Source organism: Alligator sinensis, unplaced genomic scaffold (assembly GCF_000455745.1).
Source record: "Alligator sinensis unplaced genomic scaffold, ASM45574v1 scaffold1213_1, whole genome shotgun sequence".
In the NCBI taxonomy this organism is placed as follows: Eukaryota; Metazoa; Chordata; order Crocodylia; family Alligatoridae; genus Alligator; species Alligator sinensis.
In genome coordinates, this window is record NW_005842401.1 from 460,538 (window position 1) to 478,949 (window position 18,412).

The 18,412-nt window shown below is 41.0% G+C and overlaps 1 protein-coding gene across 2 annotated transcripts in view; it reads right to left on the reverse strand.

Moving 5' to 3' along the window:
* Positions 1 to 18,412, reverse strand: part of SOCS6 (suppressor of cytokine signaling 6) — a 40,546-nt gene that overhangs the window by 21,552 nt on the left and 582 nt on the right. The window contains exon 2 of one of the 2 annotated variants that reach the window (XM_025211347.1): positions 11,753 to 11,793. The exons of the other annotated variant lie outside the window; for it this stretch is intronic. The gene's annotated coding sequence lies outside the window, so the exon portion shown is untranslated. The remainder of the gene's footprint in view (positions 1 to 11,752; positions 11,794 to 18,412) is intronic. 2 annotated transcript variants of the gene reach the window in all.

Genomic DNA, 18,412 nt, shown 5'->3' on the forward strand with positions numbered 1-18,412 from the left:
TTGAAAGCGGCCGGCGTGCCGCCGGCACGCGCAGCCGTGTCTGCTGCTGCGGTCCCAGCTCCAACGCTGCCGTCCCTCCCGGGGGTGAGTAGCCCGGCCCGTGGCTTTCTTGAGGGGGTGTTGTTGCCCCCCTATCCTGCCTATCCTCCGCCTGCACCCATGACGGTGGCCCGTCGCCGTCACACTAGGGAAAATTAGGTTGTACAAGTAATGTTAAATCTGGCTTTTCCTAATTCTGAATGGTTTACTTTGTTACCTTACGTTCTTTCAATGCAGGCGTTGTGTGTCATTTCCTAGTTCTTTAAAAGGGTAACTAGCAGCTGTGACAGCTGTTATATTTGTCTTTCTGCCCTCACCGCCTAAGTTGGGTGGCCAGGGCAGCAGCCCCAGCCACCCCTCCCCCTTTAGTTAAACTACTGATGTTGAGCATCCAATCTGAAATCCTTTAAGAACTGTGACCCCTCTTAGAATTTTTTTTCTTTTTAATTTGGGACTTTACCTACTATTACTCTAAGTTGGCTGAAAATCTAGTGTTCTTCTTTACTGTTCTTATAACTTCCATTCCTTGCACTCATGAATTCTCTTCTACCATGATTACTTCCTCCTAAGTTTCTGACCACCTTCATCTTCATAACTAGTTAATTCTACTGATCAAAACCAAACTCCAAATAGATGAACCCTGTACAAGTTTCATCAGCTTTTTGAAAGAGAAAGTTTTACACCCAGTATTTCCCTCCTAAGGACATAAACTTCAGTGATTCCCCTTTTACTCAACATTCCTGGCTGTTTGGGACTCCATTCTGAGGCAGATAAATCTTCCCAAGCATTGTATATAAGGCTTAGATTTCTAATACACAGACCTAGAAAGACTCCTAGGAGCCAGGAAGCTACAAGTTTGGTGCCACCATGCTAAGTACGGCAATGCCCAAGTCCTTTTTTTTGGATCTAGTTCTTAGCATCCTTCTACTTATTCAACAACCATATGTAGTCATCTAAACTAATTTTGACCAAATCAATACAGGAGTGTATTTAAGTGGGTGCAACACTGATTTCCTGTAGGCGCGCACACAGCTTATATTTGTGTTTTTAATTACAAGTTCCATACTAAAAAGTAGCTCTGAATTAGTAACATGCTATTATCATGAATGCTAGTCATTATACTGGATGAGTAAGCAATAACTTATTTGTTTTGCTATAGTTAGTCATTCTCTCATACAGGTTTCAGAAATTATAGGTGTTAATATGCCTAGAATGTATTTAACAGCCTCTCTCACTAGTAAGCCTCATCTAGTACTTGAAACTAGTCCTGCATTATCATTAGAGTTCATTCTTTGGGCTACTGTTTTAATGATTAAGAATTAAACTATCACAATACAATCTAAGAAGCAGCTCTTAGCATAATGTGAATGATTAACCAGGTCAGGTAACTTTTAGGCTTGGAATGATTCTTTTTTCTTTCCATGTCTAATGATGCAAAACAACAAAACTACCATTGCAGAATACTATTGCATGATTGTTTGACCATTTTATGCCAAATTTATGATACTTGGTGTTTATGCATTTGATAAATATGGAAAATTCATGTTGAACTTATAATAAAATAGAGAAAACTAAATTGTATTTTTAATTACTTCGTGGTATTTGTGCTAATCTATACAATGTAAAGTCTTGGATCTGCTTCTTTAGCTAAATAGAAATCTCACAAAATCACGAGAACATGCATGCTTAATTAACAATAGCTATTGCGTGTTACACCCTATTGTTCTCAGTACATTTACAACATACCCAAACATCTCTCAAAGGACGAAAAACCAACCAATGTACTACACTTATACTTTCTCTGCTTCCCCAGGCATTTTGCCTATTACGTCATACCCTGAAGGTCATCATCTAACATCCATAAACCCTGAACTATTCCAAGAGTTGCATCATACTCATGCCATCCTTAAAAGAAAATTCCACCCCCCCTGGCCAAGTGGTATTTGTATCTGAAAATGTTACTGGTCTGAGACTTATATATGGACTATATGCATGTTCTGTATCAGTGCCAGGTTTACAATATGATTACTGGTAACAATTCACAGAAACAAATTATTTGTCTATAGCAAGGGTCACCTACAGCTTAGGGGACAGATGTAACCTGTGGTTGTGGGTCATCTGGCCCACAGGGCTCCTCCCTGTGGTTGATACCAGAGGAGTTAACACTAAACCACAGACCAGGGATGGTAAGCAAAGTCCACAGGCCGGATTGGGCCTGCAGCGGGCTCCATTTCCCATTAGCCCCTGCCCCAGTGGCGCTGTGACAGTGCGAGGCCAGGGTTTCCATGGAGACCAGCTGCAGCAGTGCTGGCAGGGTGTGCAGCTAGGCAAGAAGCTGCTCTGGGGCTGGGATCTTGCAGCAGTGACAGCAGGCTCCAGCAGAGCTGTGATCAGAGGGCAGGGGCATGTAGGCAGCAGATTGCAGCTCTGCCCCAGCTCCAGAGCACCCTGTTAACACTGCAAGACCCCAGCCCCAGAGTCACTCCTCACCCAACTGCACACCCTTCTATCATGGTGCGCTGGGGCTGGTCTCCATGGAAACCCTGACCCTGTGCTGTCACCGCACCACAGATGCTGGGGTCTCAATGGAAACCTGCCGCAGTGACGCAGCCTGGGGCAGCTGGGAAATGGAGTCTGGCCACCAGCCAGGTATGCCATTATGTCCACCCCTGCCATAGACCTACCTTCATATCTGGCCCACAAGGCTGTTCTGTGAGCTTGTCAGAGCCACTATCTCAGCGCCAGCAGCAAAAGAGTTAATGCAGCCACTGTTCAAGGCCAGGGCTGTTGAGTGGCTGCTGGTGCTGGCACAACTCTGACAGACATACCAATGATTCCTTCATTGCCAGCAGCTGTGGTAAGAAGCCCCCAGATCAGATCTGGAAGTGGATCATCCAGCCCACAAGGCAGCCTACATTCTGGATCCAAATGAGTTTGATAGCTCAGCTCTATAGAATCAAAAAAAGGGGATATAAACCTTCTTTCAGGTGTTTGAAAGAACTGAGCACAGTACATTGCTATGGTACATTATTATTTATTTAACGAAGAGTTATTTTAGGAAAACGTCTGGATTTTTTAAAGTACTGAATATTTTACAAACAGCTTTTCAGTCAAATTATATATGCAGGTTTGAGAACTATTTTATACCCTCTACTTGCTACTTTGGGTAGTTCTAACCTACAACTGTCATATTTCTTGCATATACCCCATACCTTTCCCGCAAAAAATCAGCAGGGGAAAATTGGGGTGTGCATTATGGAAGGAAAAGGGCCCCCATAGATCCAGAAATTTAGCAGGGGGAGTGCGTGTGTTGGGGGGAAGAGGTGGGAGTAGCAACATTAATTGCTGTGACATTTGGAACCAAGGCAATTAATGCTGCCAATGCTTCCTCCTTTTTCCACCCCACCACCCCCACTGGATTGGGACAGGGCACAGGGTTACCCACCCTACATACCACTTTCAATCCAGTAAATGGTCCCAGAGCCAGCAGGCCAGATCAGACCCAGCCATATGATCTCAGCACTCTGCTCCAATCCTCTGAAGTCCCAGATCTCTAGTACTTTCCTGTACTCCAAGGTAATTTTTTCCCCTGCCCCAGGGGCTATTCCAAAAATAAGGCATTATATTCAGGGGCATGTTATATGCAAGAAAATATGGTCATTGGTGCCATTTTTTTTTTAAATAAAGCACTGGAAATGTCTTACCAACTATCAAGAATGTACACAAATTCCATTACTCTCAAACTAAATAATCTAATTATGAAGTGACAAAAAATTTTAGGCACCAGGTCTGCTCTTTCTAGCAAGTTGGGCAATATTGTTCCCACTTCAATAAATCCCTTTTTAGAAGTATAGGCTGGTAAGTTTAAAAATAAGAAACAGGCACAGCATTTGTCTAATTTTAATGAGAGAGATTCTTGTACAGTCTACTGAGCATGCAGCCTCAATGAAGTATTTAAGCTAGAAGCAGACTTAACTGATGGTATTCACAAGTTTATTATTGTCAAAAAAGCACCCCTAAAGATGTGATTTGATAAGAAATTTAAGTCTGCTAAATATACCTAAAGTTCTCTGTCGAGCTGAAATTTCATGTTTTATCAAATCAAAGGGCAGTTTTGGGGAAGGGGAAAAGGATGGGCCAGCAGTAGAACACTTGGCAAAATTTCCTTCAGAAAAAGTTTATCTGAAAGCAAACCAAATGGTGGTTTTTCACTAGGTAGAATTTATTTCTTCCAAGTACGTGTTTGCATAACTCAAATGTCAGTTCGTTTGTCTGTCAGTCTTTCTTTCCGAACTGTCAGCTTACCAACACGATAGACACTAAAAAGGACCCAAGCTCAAAAATCCCAATTCAACAAGGTATGTAAGCATATGCCTAACTTTAAATAGTCCCAAAGTTTAAAATTTTACTCATTAACATTTTTTTTTATAAATGAAGTTACGATGTTCATTCTTTCACTCTTCCAAAATTCAAGGAACTGAATAATAATTCTTGTACAATCAATTGATCTACATCCTTAGAGTTAGGAATCTGCTAAAGTACCTTGCTGCACTGAGAAATAAGTAAAATGATACCAACATATCTCAGTTCATAAAACAGAAATATATTTTAATGTAGGAAGACCACTTTGTGGTCAAATCAGGCCCTTACACAGCACTACGTACAGCACAAGAGAAATACATTTTATATGCTTCTACATACCACTTAAAGTTAAGGCTAGAAAACTAATTTTTTTATCCTAACACCATTTCAACACGTTTATAACTTTCCAAAGAACATTTCCAACACTTATGTTTTCCATGCTGGCTTCTGCCTGAGGGAAACCTAGACAAAGTCCGGACAAAATTCTTTCAACTTTTTAATTCCCCCTTGCACCAAACAACTGGGGTGGAAAAAATTATACTTAAACCAAGATAGTACTGAAAAGATTTGAAGTATGAAATTCGAAAATGTTGGTTATTTACATATTATGAACCAGAGTCTTTACTTAGAACACACAATGAAGTATTAGGTTAAAGGAACAATGTAAGGTAGAAAGCTAAAGGAGTGAGTCCTATCGGACAAACTTCCCTACTAAGTTTTTCTACCTTTACATTTGTTTTCCTGTATCATCCAACATCTTACTCTCCCATGTAGCTTTGTGAAAAACCCACAAACAAAAGAGGAAACTAACTAATGAGTTTGAGAGTTGTATCTGAGCTTGCCTACACTATGAAACAATGAAAATAACTACACAAAAGATACTGCAAAATATAAAAAGCAAATCTGAAGAAATAATATTCACCGCCTTTGATCTCTTTAAATGATCCTAATTTTCCATGTTACATGTAATAATTGGTGAAATTCTAGGCAAGTTGTGCTAAGTCCCCTACCCTTTTAAGTCTTGAATGTACACTTAAAAGAGAGATGTTCTACATAAAGAGCTAGTTAAGGGCCCTTTAATCCTATCTCCTTTGAACTAAGAAGGACTGGATTTTTGGTCTCACAACTAGTTTAGGATGCATGGGTCGCTCTTACGTACATTTTCCCTATGAAAAGCTGCTAAACGTCTTGGTTTCTTCTTGAATGAGAATAGCAAAAATTTTTAAATCTCAAAATATCATGTAAGGAGAAAACTATTTTCCACCTAAATCTAACCAGGGTTCTAATCCTATTAACACACAGGGCTCCTATACACGTTTAACGGGGCTGCTCTGACTTGCTATAATTACAGTGTGTCAGAACAGACTAAATTAATCAAGTCTGCTGGAGCATGGCAATTACCACGCTCCAACAGACTCCAAAGTCATGTGTATCAGCATCCCTGCATTAAAAAATGGTGGTGGGGCACTTTTAAACTACAGCTTGTACAATGAGTTTTAGTTTAAAGCACCCTGCTGCCATTTTTCAGTGTGGCAGGGGATGCTGATAAATGTGACACTAGCTGCTTTTAATTAGAGCAGCTATCAGAGCTGCGCTAATTAAAGCACCCCACCCCACACCCCTGGAGTGCATCTTAAATGCCCTTAGTCCCCAATCCTCCAAAGACTTTTGCAAGTGCTTAACTTTCCCTGCTCCATGTTGTTCCATTAAAGGCAATGGGAAGGCTCACAAGGCCTAATGTAAACAACTGGTCCAAATATAAATATGGCTGATATATGTAAATACATTAGGTGCAGAAAGGGGAGAACTATTTAAACTAAAAAACAATCCTAGCACATAAGCAAAGGTATGAACTGACCATAAATAAATTCAGAATAGAAACCAGAAGCAGGTTCCTATAAGGGCAGGGGTATCAAAGATACAGCTTGTGTGCCAGATCTGTTCTGCAGAGCTGTCTCATCCAGCCTGCAGGACTCCTGAAAGGTCTGAAAATGCAGGGTCAGGACACTGCCAAATTCCAGCCTATGTAGCACCACTGGGAATGCATGTGAGCAGCACAGGGACAAGTGATGACTGAATTAACCCCTGCTGTTCCCTGATGCCACTCACCCCACCACTGCATGTAGGTCTAGATCCAGCCTGTGAGCTCCCTGGGGTGAGCTGGACAGGGCCTGGCCCAGCACCACAGAGGTGCCTGCCAGGTCTAGGCTAAAGTGGCACAAGCACAGCAGGATGTGAAAGGAACCTGTCACCCTACCCAGGCCCCACTGCTACAGGGGAACTGGGCAGATCTACTGCACAGCTGGGAGTATTGGTGCTGTGGTGGGAAGTCCAGCCTGACCCCTCTGGGGGCCTGGCACCTCCTTATGGTGGTGGGATTAGCATCTGGGCACAGGAGAGGTCCGCAGCCCCAGCCTCTGCTCCTGCCTGTGGGGGTGAGGGGAAGCCATGGCTCAACAGCTGGGCAGCACTACCTAATGATTCAGCTGCACCTGTTGCCCCCTGGCTATGGCTCACTCCCCACCAGCAGCCTGGGACCTGCACAGCGCCAGGCGCACAATGAAGAGGTAAAGGGCTGGGGCCGTTCCTGCCAGAGGTCACTGAACTACACATGGCCTCTCAGTTAACCTGTATATCAGTTAAACGGTTTCACTAGCTTTATGCGGGTTCTGTATGTGTCAATTTGCTCTTGTGCAATGACCCTCTTAATACCAAAAATTGATTATATACAAGGTAAATTCACTTTTATGCAATTGGTGTGGTGGAAGCCCGCAATCAGCTGCTTTGTGCGATGCATTGTGGGAGTGACACGCACCAAAATATAGTCTCCTGTGTAGATCTGTGCTCCTCGCTTGTTGTCTGCAACATGTGTTTCTATAGTTGCCATCCCCACGTTTACCACTGCCCTCTGCTTGTGCGTACTGTCTGCTGTTGGTGAGTACGAAAATTGTCTTGTAAAAGCGGTTGAAATGGGTCTGGGGATCAGTACAGCTGAGGTCTTGGAAAGTAGCCCTATTTGTTGCATTGTAAAGTAGGTTCCCTTTATGCAAATTCGAGTTATGCACCATTTTCCAGGAACACATGTACCGCATAAAGTGAGGGAAACCTGTAACTGGAAGAGGTTAAATGGATATTTACATCCCTACCTGCAGGGAGAGCCGGCAGGGCAGGCAGGGGGAGGGCAGAGGGATGCAGGTGATGCTGACAGGGCTAGAGGGTCTTGGCTTGGGAGTAAGGGGAAACAGCAGGAGCAGGACACTGGCATGTCAGGGCTGCTCAGCACCACAAAGCTGTGGGGGAGACAGAATGCAGGTCCACCTGCAGCTGGTAAGCAAAGGGGCAGGGAGAGCTCTGATTTTCCATTATAAAAATACCCCAAATCAAACGCCAAAATATATAGGTAGTTATAATTTATTTTATTATAACAATTGAGGCATCAGTAAACTTCCAAATTGCTTTAAATTTGTAAATATATCAATAAAACAGTGTGTTCAACTGATACATATGCATATAGTGGCGTTTCATTTTAATCATGGAAAAACGTGGATTTGGGGGGTTTTAATCAAAGAATTTTAAATTGTTTATCAGAGCAAACCAGGATCCCTGATAATCAGGTTCCAGGACAGTCTTCCAATCAGGAGAGGAGAGTAAAAAGCCTGCTTTTAAGAGGAAACTCAATGAATTTCTGAAAGGGATTTTATATAGTGCCTGCAAAAGTGATTCTGCACAGTCAACAAACTCTGCACAAGCCAACAGAGCTTGAAAACTTGAAGTAACACAACTTCGCAATATGTTCTGCTTTTTCCTCCTCTATCTGAAAAAGAATAATACTCACCATCGTACAAAATAAAATGAGAAAACTGTTTAACATCGTACCATTAAAAATCACAAAGCAATAAGGAAATGCTAAGAAAATGTTCCAGAGCCCATATGCATCATTTCTATTCTTGTTTTTCTTGTTAACATCAAATGCAATACTACTGTCTCATAAAATATATATCATAAAAATGTGCACGATGTGCTACCCAGCTTCATTATTGTTTTGCTATGGGAACCAGAACTTTTGCCACCAACCTTTCCATTTCATCCATATAGAAGAACAACTGTGTTGCTACATAATCCTCCAAAGAATCCTTTTGGCACAATGGGACTCTATGCAAGTGAATCCTGCTTTCCAGAGAGGCATCTGTTCAAATGATCAAACTAAAAATATCAGGACTTTTTGCTCCCCTATTTCAACACAAACCCTTACCTATATGTAGAAAACATATGGATGTGGGTTTCAGGACTTAGGACTTACTGCAGTGTCAAAATGACACAGTTAAAAATCACTATTCTATTTTGCATAAAAGTCCTAGCACTCAAAGCTTTTATTTTCTTAATTTTAAGCAAGCTTAGAAGTATGTATCTGTATAATTCTTAGCAAAATGAAGGCCTTTAGCTGGAAAACAGCTGAAGAGTTCTACATTAACTTTGAGAGACATTTCAAGTGCTTTATCCTAAACAGAACCTGAAAGTGAAGTTACAGCTTTACCTAATTAAATTTCTGGTTTATCTATAAACATTTTTTTTAAAACCTCTAAAACAGCCCTGCTAATTTCTGAAATACACTATTTAAAATTAAGACAATTCCAGACAAAAGGGGGGACAAGCAATTTACAACCTTCATCAGATACCTACCTACAAATACAACGCACATCTATAAAAGACTTCTACCTCACCCTCCAACTCCAAACTCTAGTTCTTCTTCATCACGCAGAACTGGGGCTTCAACCTGGTTATCACATACCTCAGGCAAAGGCCTTAACTCCTACACTACTACCTACTTTGCCTCACTTGCTTTATCCAGTATTCCACCATGAACCCAAGGTTTCTAACGGGCATTTCACCAAAGAAGTACAAATGTACAAAAAGCTTTGGTTTCAATTAAGCTGCATTTTCCAAGGGAACTAAATTCCAATCAGCTCTACTGGGGAGGGAGATATTCTCATATAGGCAAACTCTGTCCCATTTTTGGAGTACAACTTAAACAAAATCCTCTTGTTCCCCAATATACTGTATATAAAGTCCTGCTTTGACAGGTTTTCTTTTTTTTTTTTTTCTCTACTTTAAACCATATAAGTGGACTTGTAATTTTGGAAGAGCATGTAAGACGTTCTAAGATGATGAAAAAAACATCCCAGTCTAAGGAAAAATAAGGTAAACATGTGTCTTAGCCTCTGCCTATACTAAGCTGCTTTGCCATCAAAACCTCTGGACAGACAACTACCACAGAGAAATTGCCAGAGTATGTGCACATCTACAAAGTTTCAGGCAGCTCTGTATAACTCCACTTTATCACTTGTGCCAGCAGTTGTGTGAGGGAGCAGCAGCAGGTTTCCTTCAGTCAGAAATAGTGTTGCTCGGCCGCCACAGAGAAGGGGGTCTCCCACCACAGGAGTGCTGAGCTGTGTGGATGCGTGTACAATTTTGCTGTCAGAACTCAAATTCTGATGGCAAAACTATGTAGCGTACATGAGGGCTTGGAGATCTAGCCTGTACTGAACCCTGCCCTGAAGCACCTGCCTGGAACAAAGCCCTGATAGAAGGAAAAGAAGAGAAAGCAAGCAGGACTGCCCTGCCTGAGGGATCTTGGATCTAAATTCCAAACAACCGTGCTAAGGTGAAGGCTTACAGTGGCTTATCTACTTGTTTGCTAAATCCCAGAAAGATGATGGGTTCTGATCCTGTTTAGGGCACAGGTACTTTCAAGGAATGGGTACACTGTGCTTTACATTTCGAACAGGAAAGAAAGTTGCTTACCCCAAGACTCCTATAGACTCATTATTTACAGGAAAAGTACATGGTTAGAAGGGATTAAGACTAAAATCAGTAAAGAAAAAAATGCAAAGTACAAATTGTAAAAATTCTGTTTGTATCATCTATTACTGTGGTTCTGTGGGCAGCAATATATGTATTATATTATCTTGATACAGTGAATTGTATAGTCATATTATAATTTTGGTGGCATCTAAACTATAAATCAGTCAGTTTATCTAGCTACCAGTGTGAGGGGATCTAACCCTATACAGGTTCTCTTATTGATTACTGTCTTAAAGCATGTGGGTTATTATTAAGCGCGGGGAAGGGGGCTCTTTACTGTGTTCTATTTTCAGGGGCAGAGAAATATTATGTATCTTTATGGTTTACATTGCAGTTTTAGTACTGCCATTTTCCAAAGTTTTTATTTTGGAACTAGAGAACACTTAAGGTTCTCTAAGAAAACGTACTGCAACATCTATTATTCACATGTTCATTGTCACGGGCAAAATGGATCTCTTCCTAAACTGCTTTACTTCAAGTAACAGTAAATAATTTAAATATAATTATAAGAACATAAACAGTTTTTTTTAACCTGAAATTTTCTAAAACTGCACAATTACTACATTTGACATGTTACAGAAACCAAAAACGTTAAAGCAAAGATGGCAGACCTTATCTATTGTGTTTATGTTATTAGATAAGCAATATTAGAAGGGGAATGTTGCAGCCAATAAATTACTTCCCTGTGTATTCCAAAGTGGATGTTACTTGAACATTTCAAGACTGCTTTATATTGCTTCAGACTGAGCTAGATACCATATCATTCTATTAAAATAGCTCAGAACCTTTATAAAACAAATCATTAAGAACATGATGTTACCTGCTTGACTGACTTTGTTTTAAAGCAAAGTGAAACCCTACTACGGAGAATTTCTAAGGTAAGCTGTGACTTGCCACCTTGCCCCCAACAAATCATTTAGCTTTAATCAAGCATCTAGAGCAGAAGTATCAAACAGAGACCAGATCCAGCCACAAACCCTCTATCTGGCCTGCTGGGCTACCAGCAGGCATCATAAGTTGGGCGGTATGGCTTGCTGCAGAATTTGTGGCCATCTGGCCCCACTAGGTATGGATATCAGAGACAAGTTTCATTCGCTGCTGCTCCCACAGACTCGCTCCCCTTCCCACTGTCGCTACCAGACCCCTTCCCAATGCTAAACCCCTCCCCTCACTGCTGTGGCCACTTCAGCAGCCTTGACATCCCAGGCTGGGTCCAGGAGCTCCTGGATGTCTGGATCTGGCCCATGGCCCATATACCCAGGTGAGTCTAATGCCCCTAGTCTAGAACATGCAGGTGAATGACTAAGAACAGATGAGAAGAAAGCCACAAGCACTACAATATTATATATTAATATTTTTCAGCATAAGCTTACACTAAAGACAAATAAGACAAACATGTTTCAAATGCATATACCCAAAGAGACTCCTAAAGCCATAATTTGGCTCCCGAATAAATATGGCCAGATCTACAGAGGTACTAAGCACTCACAATTTTTATTGACCTTCTCAGGAGCTGCAAATTCTCAGCACCTGATAGGGGAAGGAAGGGAGAAAGGTGGCAACTGATAAATAGAAGTGGCATATTCTTTTATCCTAAGTGCCTAAGAATGAGTTCCATACTAATGTAACTCTATTAACTAATAACTAAAGACACTGGGTGCTTGCAAATGCAACCCCCCTTCCCCATCCCCCCCCAAAGAACAGCACTTTAAACTTGGCATGTTCCCACACTAAACCCTGCACATGACCAGAAGCAGCAGCACATTACTTCAAGCTGGCTTGCCCAACATCTGTAAAGATTGGGCACTTTAGTGGGGCTTTTTTGGCACTTTGATCTAACAGCCAATTGAATCAGCTTTAACTAAAAGTACCAAAGCCCCGCTGAAGCTCCTGATCTTTACAGATGCTACAGAGCTGGGTTGAAGTAACACACTGCTGCTTCTGGTAAAGCATGTTTTTTTTGTTTGTGGGATTTTTTTAAACGTATGCAAGCAGCCAGTGTGATGGGCAAAATGAGCAGTCAAGCAATCTAACTAGACATGTGTTGCCTTCACCCAGAGCTACCAGAGGATTTCCCTTCTTCTCAAAGACAGAAACCAGCACAGCAAGTAGACTGCTCAGCATCAGCCTTGAAGAATCATTTATTTCACCTTTTTAGCAAACCAAGGTATGTAATTGCACTGAATGCACAAAATAAAACATGAAAATACAACAGTTGTTCTCTATATACAGCGCAGTTGAGTTAATGCTGCTGCTTTAGCCTTTAAAAAGATAACAAAAAATCAAAAAGTACAAGAAGTTAACTTTATATGAGTACTATATTATAGATACCATATTATGGTTGTGGATTTTTTTGCACTTGCTACGTGTCAGTTATAGAAAAGTGGTCTTCACAACTATGAGAGTAAAAGGTTGAAAGAAGAGATGAGCCAAAATCAGGAAGGCAATGCATCATATAGGCAGATGAGGTTCTTTTGGTAAATCTGATATATTTTATTAGATGAACTCAAATAGCTGGACATTATATTTATTATTATTATATTAAATTATTATTATTAAATTATTTTTTCCAACTATTTGAGTTGATCTAATAAGTTACCAGATTTACCAAAACAACCTTGTCTGCCAGTGCCCTCAGACTAACATGGCTACAACCTATACCCTAATACAACATGTATACACTTAAATGGCTAGACTAAATTAGCAAAAGTTATTAAAAATAAGGACAAAAATGTAGGACATTGTTCTTAAAGAAATGAGTGACTGGAGTAACCAGATCTGTTGGCCATTTTCCTTCCTGAACATTACTGTATAACATCCACTTCAGTACCTATGACAAAGCAGATCAGCAGCAAATACCTGTGCATAGCTATTCTAAATCAAGTTGACTAGCTCAAAGTAATGCAAAACAAACCTTCCAGCCCTTTGTTCTGCTATAATATTCCTTTTGTTTTAATTGGAATATGAATGACAATACATTTAATAAATAAATGTGATACAGTCGAATAAAAACAGCAGTAACCAGGACAGATTTCTAAACTGGTACACAGAAAAGCCAAAATCCTGAGTCTAAACTGTATACAGCTGTAATTTTTCTGAATGTTGCAGAGTTCAATTCTCTTTCATCTGCTAAACAGCAACTAGAATTCCGCAGCAATCAGTGAATTTGGGGTATACGGAAATGTAAGCAAAAGTTCTGTCAAATATCTTCAGTATGTTTGCCACAGAAAAGACAGGATTCCATGACTAAAATGAAATTAGTGTTTTTGTTGACCTTATACCTCCTAGAGATACAGCACAGTAGGTCCAGCCCTAGGAAGAGGATGAGGCAACCCCTAATCCAAATTAGTGGGAGGGAAGGGCAGAGGGGGAGGAAAAAAATAATTGTTATTCTTATTCAGTGAGCTCTCCAACAAAGGCCTTGCCAAAGTGTTAACACATATTGTGCCTTTACTGAAAGAATTCTCAAGGGCACCTGGCACCAGGTTGAGGGACATCTTCTATTCCAGAGGAAAAATGGCCCTTTTTACACAGCATCGGTGAGACTGCACTTGAGACACCATCTCTAGCCACCTCAAAACCAGAAAAATGTTGAATGATGGGAGGATGAACCAAGACAAGCAACTGAAAGAGAGGTCAAATGAAGGCCTGATATTTGTGTAAAGACTACAAGCACAGGAGCAGATAGCTAACACAAATTCTAAGTAGATGGAAATAATTTCTTAGGAAATGCTTGTATTTTGCAAGAAAGAAAACTAGGGAGTAATGCACTAAAATGAGGCAAAGTAGTATTTAGCATGAATATCAGGAAAAAGCTCTTAGCAATAAAGTCCATTATAAGTTTGAAACAATTGATCCAAGAAAATAATGAAATTATTCCAATAACTTAAAAGTGACCAAATTGCTAGAGAACACATAGGAAGAAAAAAACCTTCTGGGATATTAAGAAGATATACTAGGACTGCATTTCTTTAACGTCAGCTTTATAGTTATTTCAACATCAAAACTATATCTTAACTTGTTCATTTTGTAAAACACTTCAGAAAGGCAAAATCAAATCAATGTCCTTCCTAATATTCCAATGCTTCATTCTCAACGTGGTTCATTTCATTAACAATCAGCAAGAGTTCAATGAAGCACAGTTGAGAACGACGAGTTTGTTCTCTCTCACCTGTCATCTACGCAGAAACTTAAAGCTTAAAAACACTATGCACGCAGTATCCAATCTGTTGTTTCAAGAGCACGGCCTTGATCTCACACCAGAGTTTGCAAGGGTGTATCCTTGCAATCACTGGGAGAAAGTACTTACCAACTCTAGGCAAATTCTCTAAAAGAGTATAGATTTTCATAGATCCAAAGACTTAAGATATTTAAAACTTATAGGTACTAATTTAAGAAGCAAAAAACATCTGTCTGCATATTTTTGTCTATTATCTTACAAGCCAGACTTAGCACTCCCCTCCCACCTTCCTTCCCCCGCTTCATAGATTAGGCAAAATTTCGAATGTAGTCAGTTTTCCACCTGGATCTTCACCCACAACAAAAAGACAGACTACTACTACTGCATTTTTTCATTAATAATCTAAAAAAAATTACAAAATTACAAGAGACTGTGAAGTCTTTACAGTACTACTTTATATTCAATTTAGAGGATTAATTTATCAGTATCCTTTTAAGTTTCCGTAATAATGTAGGTTACTATGAGTTTCTGGGGTTTATCAAAATTAACCTATTAATGGTATTTTAAACGAGAAGAAAGTCAAACTTCTCCAATTTACTTAGTTAAGTGCTTTGGTTCAGACATTCAAAGTATTTCTAGAGAATATGAAACCAGTGATTAGCAGAACATGCTCTGTATCACTCTTTATCTGCTATAGATCAGAGGCATATGTTTTTGAGCAACTTAAAGCTGCCTTATTTAAATATGGGTAAACTTAATATTCCATTATAAGCACTAAAACAGACTTGTCGTCCCACTTGCAGTTTTATGATGCTCTCTAAAAAGTGACCATATGTAACCTGTCCTTTGGAAGTTACTTACACGACAAACCAAACTTCATTTTAGGAACCTTTGTTACTTGATGCTGTGGTAAATTTGTCAGTAAATTTATTGAGTTTTCTTAGTAGAAACAGTGCCCTTGATGAGCAAGACAAATATGCCAACCCTTAAAGTTATATATTCCCAGACATAAATACAGGTACTTAAATGGAGTGAAGCCTGAGATTAAATGTCAGTAATTTAATGGAAAGAAACAATACAGGGATGCTGCAATTACTCCAAGCAATGCAAATCCAGAATATTCAGAGTTCAGATTAAACCTAAAAGAAACCCAGGCACACACTGCTAGGGAAAGTACCCAAAGCATTTGAAATCTGCCCTGCTACTGCTATAAAATTCTGATCAATGCATTGTGGTGTTTACAGCCCTAAATTCCATTTAAAACTAATTTTTAGTTTACCTCTGCCACAAATGTCCCCTCCTTATGGCATTACACATGCTTTAATTCCTAGGGCACTGCCTCAGGCCCACTGCATACCAAGAAAGTGTCAATGGCAGAAATGATACAGATAACAGTGAATTAGGGCTTAACCTCCCTCTTCAGCATACATCTTTCTGCAACCCAACACTGTGGGAGCCAAGGAGACAGAAGGGCAGGGGTAGGAATGGCTTCCCCAGTGGTGCTGTCAAAATATGTAACACAGTCATGGCAGCTATGAGACTTCTTTCAAGTCCTACACCAGAGTGAGACCACAGAACTATTAAGAAACAATGACAACAAAAACAAAATCATCTGGCAATGAGAACTCTTCCTAATACATAAGTCTCTCATATCACTGTCTTATGGCAGCAAGCAGTATCATGGCACATCAATTACACAATAGGTGAATGCTTGAGTTTTGAGTATTGTAGTATTGAGTCATGGCACCTGGTTAAGTGACCCAAACTATTCCACTGGCTCATCTGTAATCTGTTATTACTGATTAGAAAAAGCCTAATTTGCTTACAAGTTAACTCATATATAGCCTGTGTTTAAAATTTCAGTGAGTTATAGACTCTTCAAACTTTCCCTATAGTTCCACTGAGATCATTTAAAATAAAAAATAAAAAGCAGGCACTAAAGAATATGTCTTCACAGCAGATGCAGAGCTCTATAGATACCTGACCTGTCTACAACCATATTCATGCAACACCCCACCTCTGCTAATATATCCCAGTTCTCAGAAAACAAGCTAGCTCAGCTGTGTCTACATGGTTGTGTACTGTGTTGCATCAGTGTATCCACTGCATCACTGTATCCAGCACCAGGTATCAGTATATCATTTAAAATTTAGCTTTATCTATCAATCTGTTAGTCTGAGCCTCAGGAAAATCACTGAAGTTGAACTGTGTTTTAAGTGAAAGCTCACTTCAGCTCAGCTACCTACCCTCCCTTTCAGAATTAGCTTATGAAATATGTAATAGGACATGAGAAACTGATGTTTAACATCAGTAAGTTAAAAAAAAAAGAAAGAAAAACAAGTATAATCATTTTACAAAAGCACATATGTTGAAAGATTTACAAAACAAAAGGCAATGGGTTTAATGCACAACCTGTCTTTGATGTGTTGTATCAAAAAAAAATGAAACTTTTTTTTTTTTAGAGCAATTCATAGAATCTTAGAAAATTAGGGTTGGCAGGGACCTACGGAGGTCATCCAGTCCAATCCCCTGGTCAAAGCAGGACCAGCCTCATCTAGCTCACCCCAGCCAAGGCTTTGTCTCCCAGAGTCTTAAAAACCACCAGGGAAGGAGATTCCACCACCTCTCTGGATAACCTGTTCCCATACTACCCTCCTATCAAACCTCAATTCCCCTTGCTGCAACTTGTGATCAACTTGAGACCAACTGCTCTAGGATAAAAGTTTACCAAAAATGACTCCTGTCTCAGACTTGCCAACCATATTTCAGAAAACCAAAGGCTCCCAGCCAAGTCAAACGCTGTATCTCACTGCTCTGGTGTCACTACCATACCATCTATGCAACTTTATGCAACTTCAGGATGTGTTTATCAGTGTGAACTAAAGCAGCGTTTCTCAACCCATGGGTTGTGACCCAAAAGTGGATCACAATATATGAAAGGATCATGAACAAACTTTAAAAATGGACTCTCCTTTAAAGGTGAAAAATGTGGGAAACCGTAGCTTTTCCCTTGCAAGGCGCTGCTTGGGGCCCCCCCACACCCACGCCCTACCCATTGGTGGGGGCACGGGGCAACAGGTTGGGAGTCAGGGGCAGCAGCAGCAGGGTCAGGGGGCTGTTTTCTACTTAAACTGTTTATTAGGTCAGGAGGCAGCAGCCATCAATGTTTACAAATGGGTCCTGGTACAAAAAAGGTTGACACCCACTGAACTAAGGAGTAGTACTACCAGTCTGTCCTCCAGAAGATGCCCTATATCAGTCCTGCTATGGGGAATAACTCTCTGAGGAGGAGGTAGACTTGGCAGTGGGTATTTCCATTTTGTTTTTCATAACCAAGGAGGGAGTGAGCAGGGATGGAGTTGGTGTGTCTGGATCCGAGCGCTGGAGCAGAGAGAGGGGTCAAGGCCTGCTGCTGCCAGAAAGGATTTAAAGCAGTGGTTCTCAACCTTTTTTGTACCAGGACCCATTTGTAAACAACAATGGCCAGTCCCAACCCAGTGCCCCTCACCCCTGCCCCCGTGTATATGGCGTGGTGGGTGTGTGTGGGGCACGGGGGTCCCCCAAGCAGCCCCTGGCAGGCTGGAGCTCTGCCAGTCTGCAAGGGAAAAGCAGCAGTTTCCCTCCTTTAAAGCAGAGCCCATCTTTAAAGTTTGTTGATCCATCTTTAAAGTTTGTTTACACCCCTTTCCTATACCTTTGCCACCCACTTGGGGGTGGGGACCCATGGGTTGAGAAGCGCTGGGGGCCTTGCCCTGTCGGTGGGTGGAGAGCAGGGCCACACACGTCCAGCCCCCCCCCGCCCATGGGTGGGGGGGGAAGGAGGCTGCCCTCGTGGTCATTTTCTCTGGCAGGTTTCCCTCCACCTGCACGTCCAGCCCGCCACCCCTGCCCCCCGCGTTGGTACTGTCCCTGGGACAGCAGGGAGGTGCCCCCGGGGCGGGGCGGGGCGGGACGGGGCTCCCCAGCACC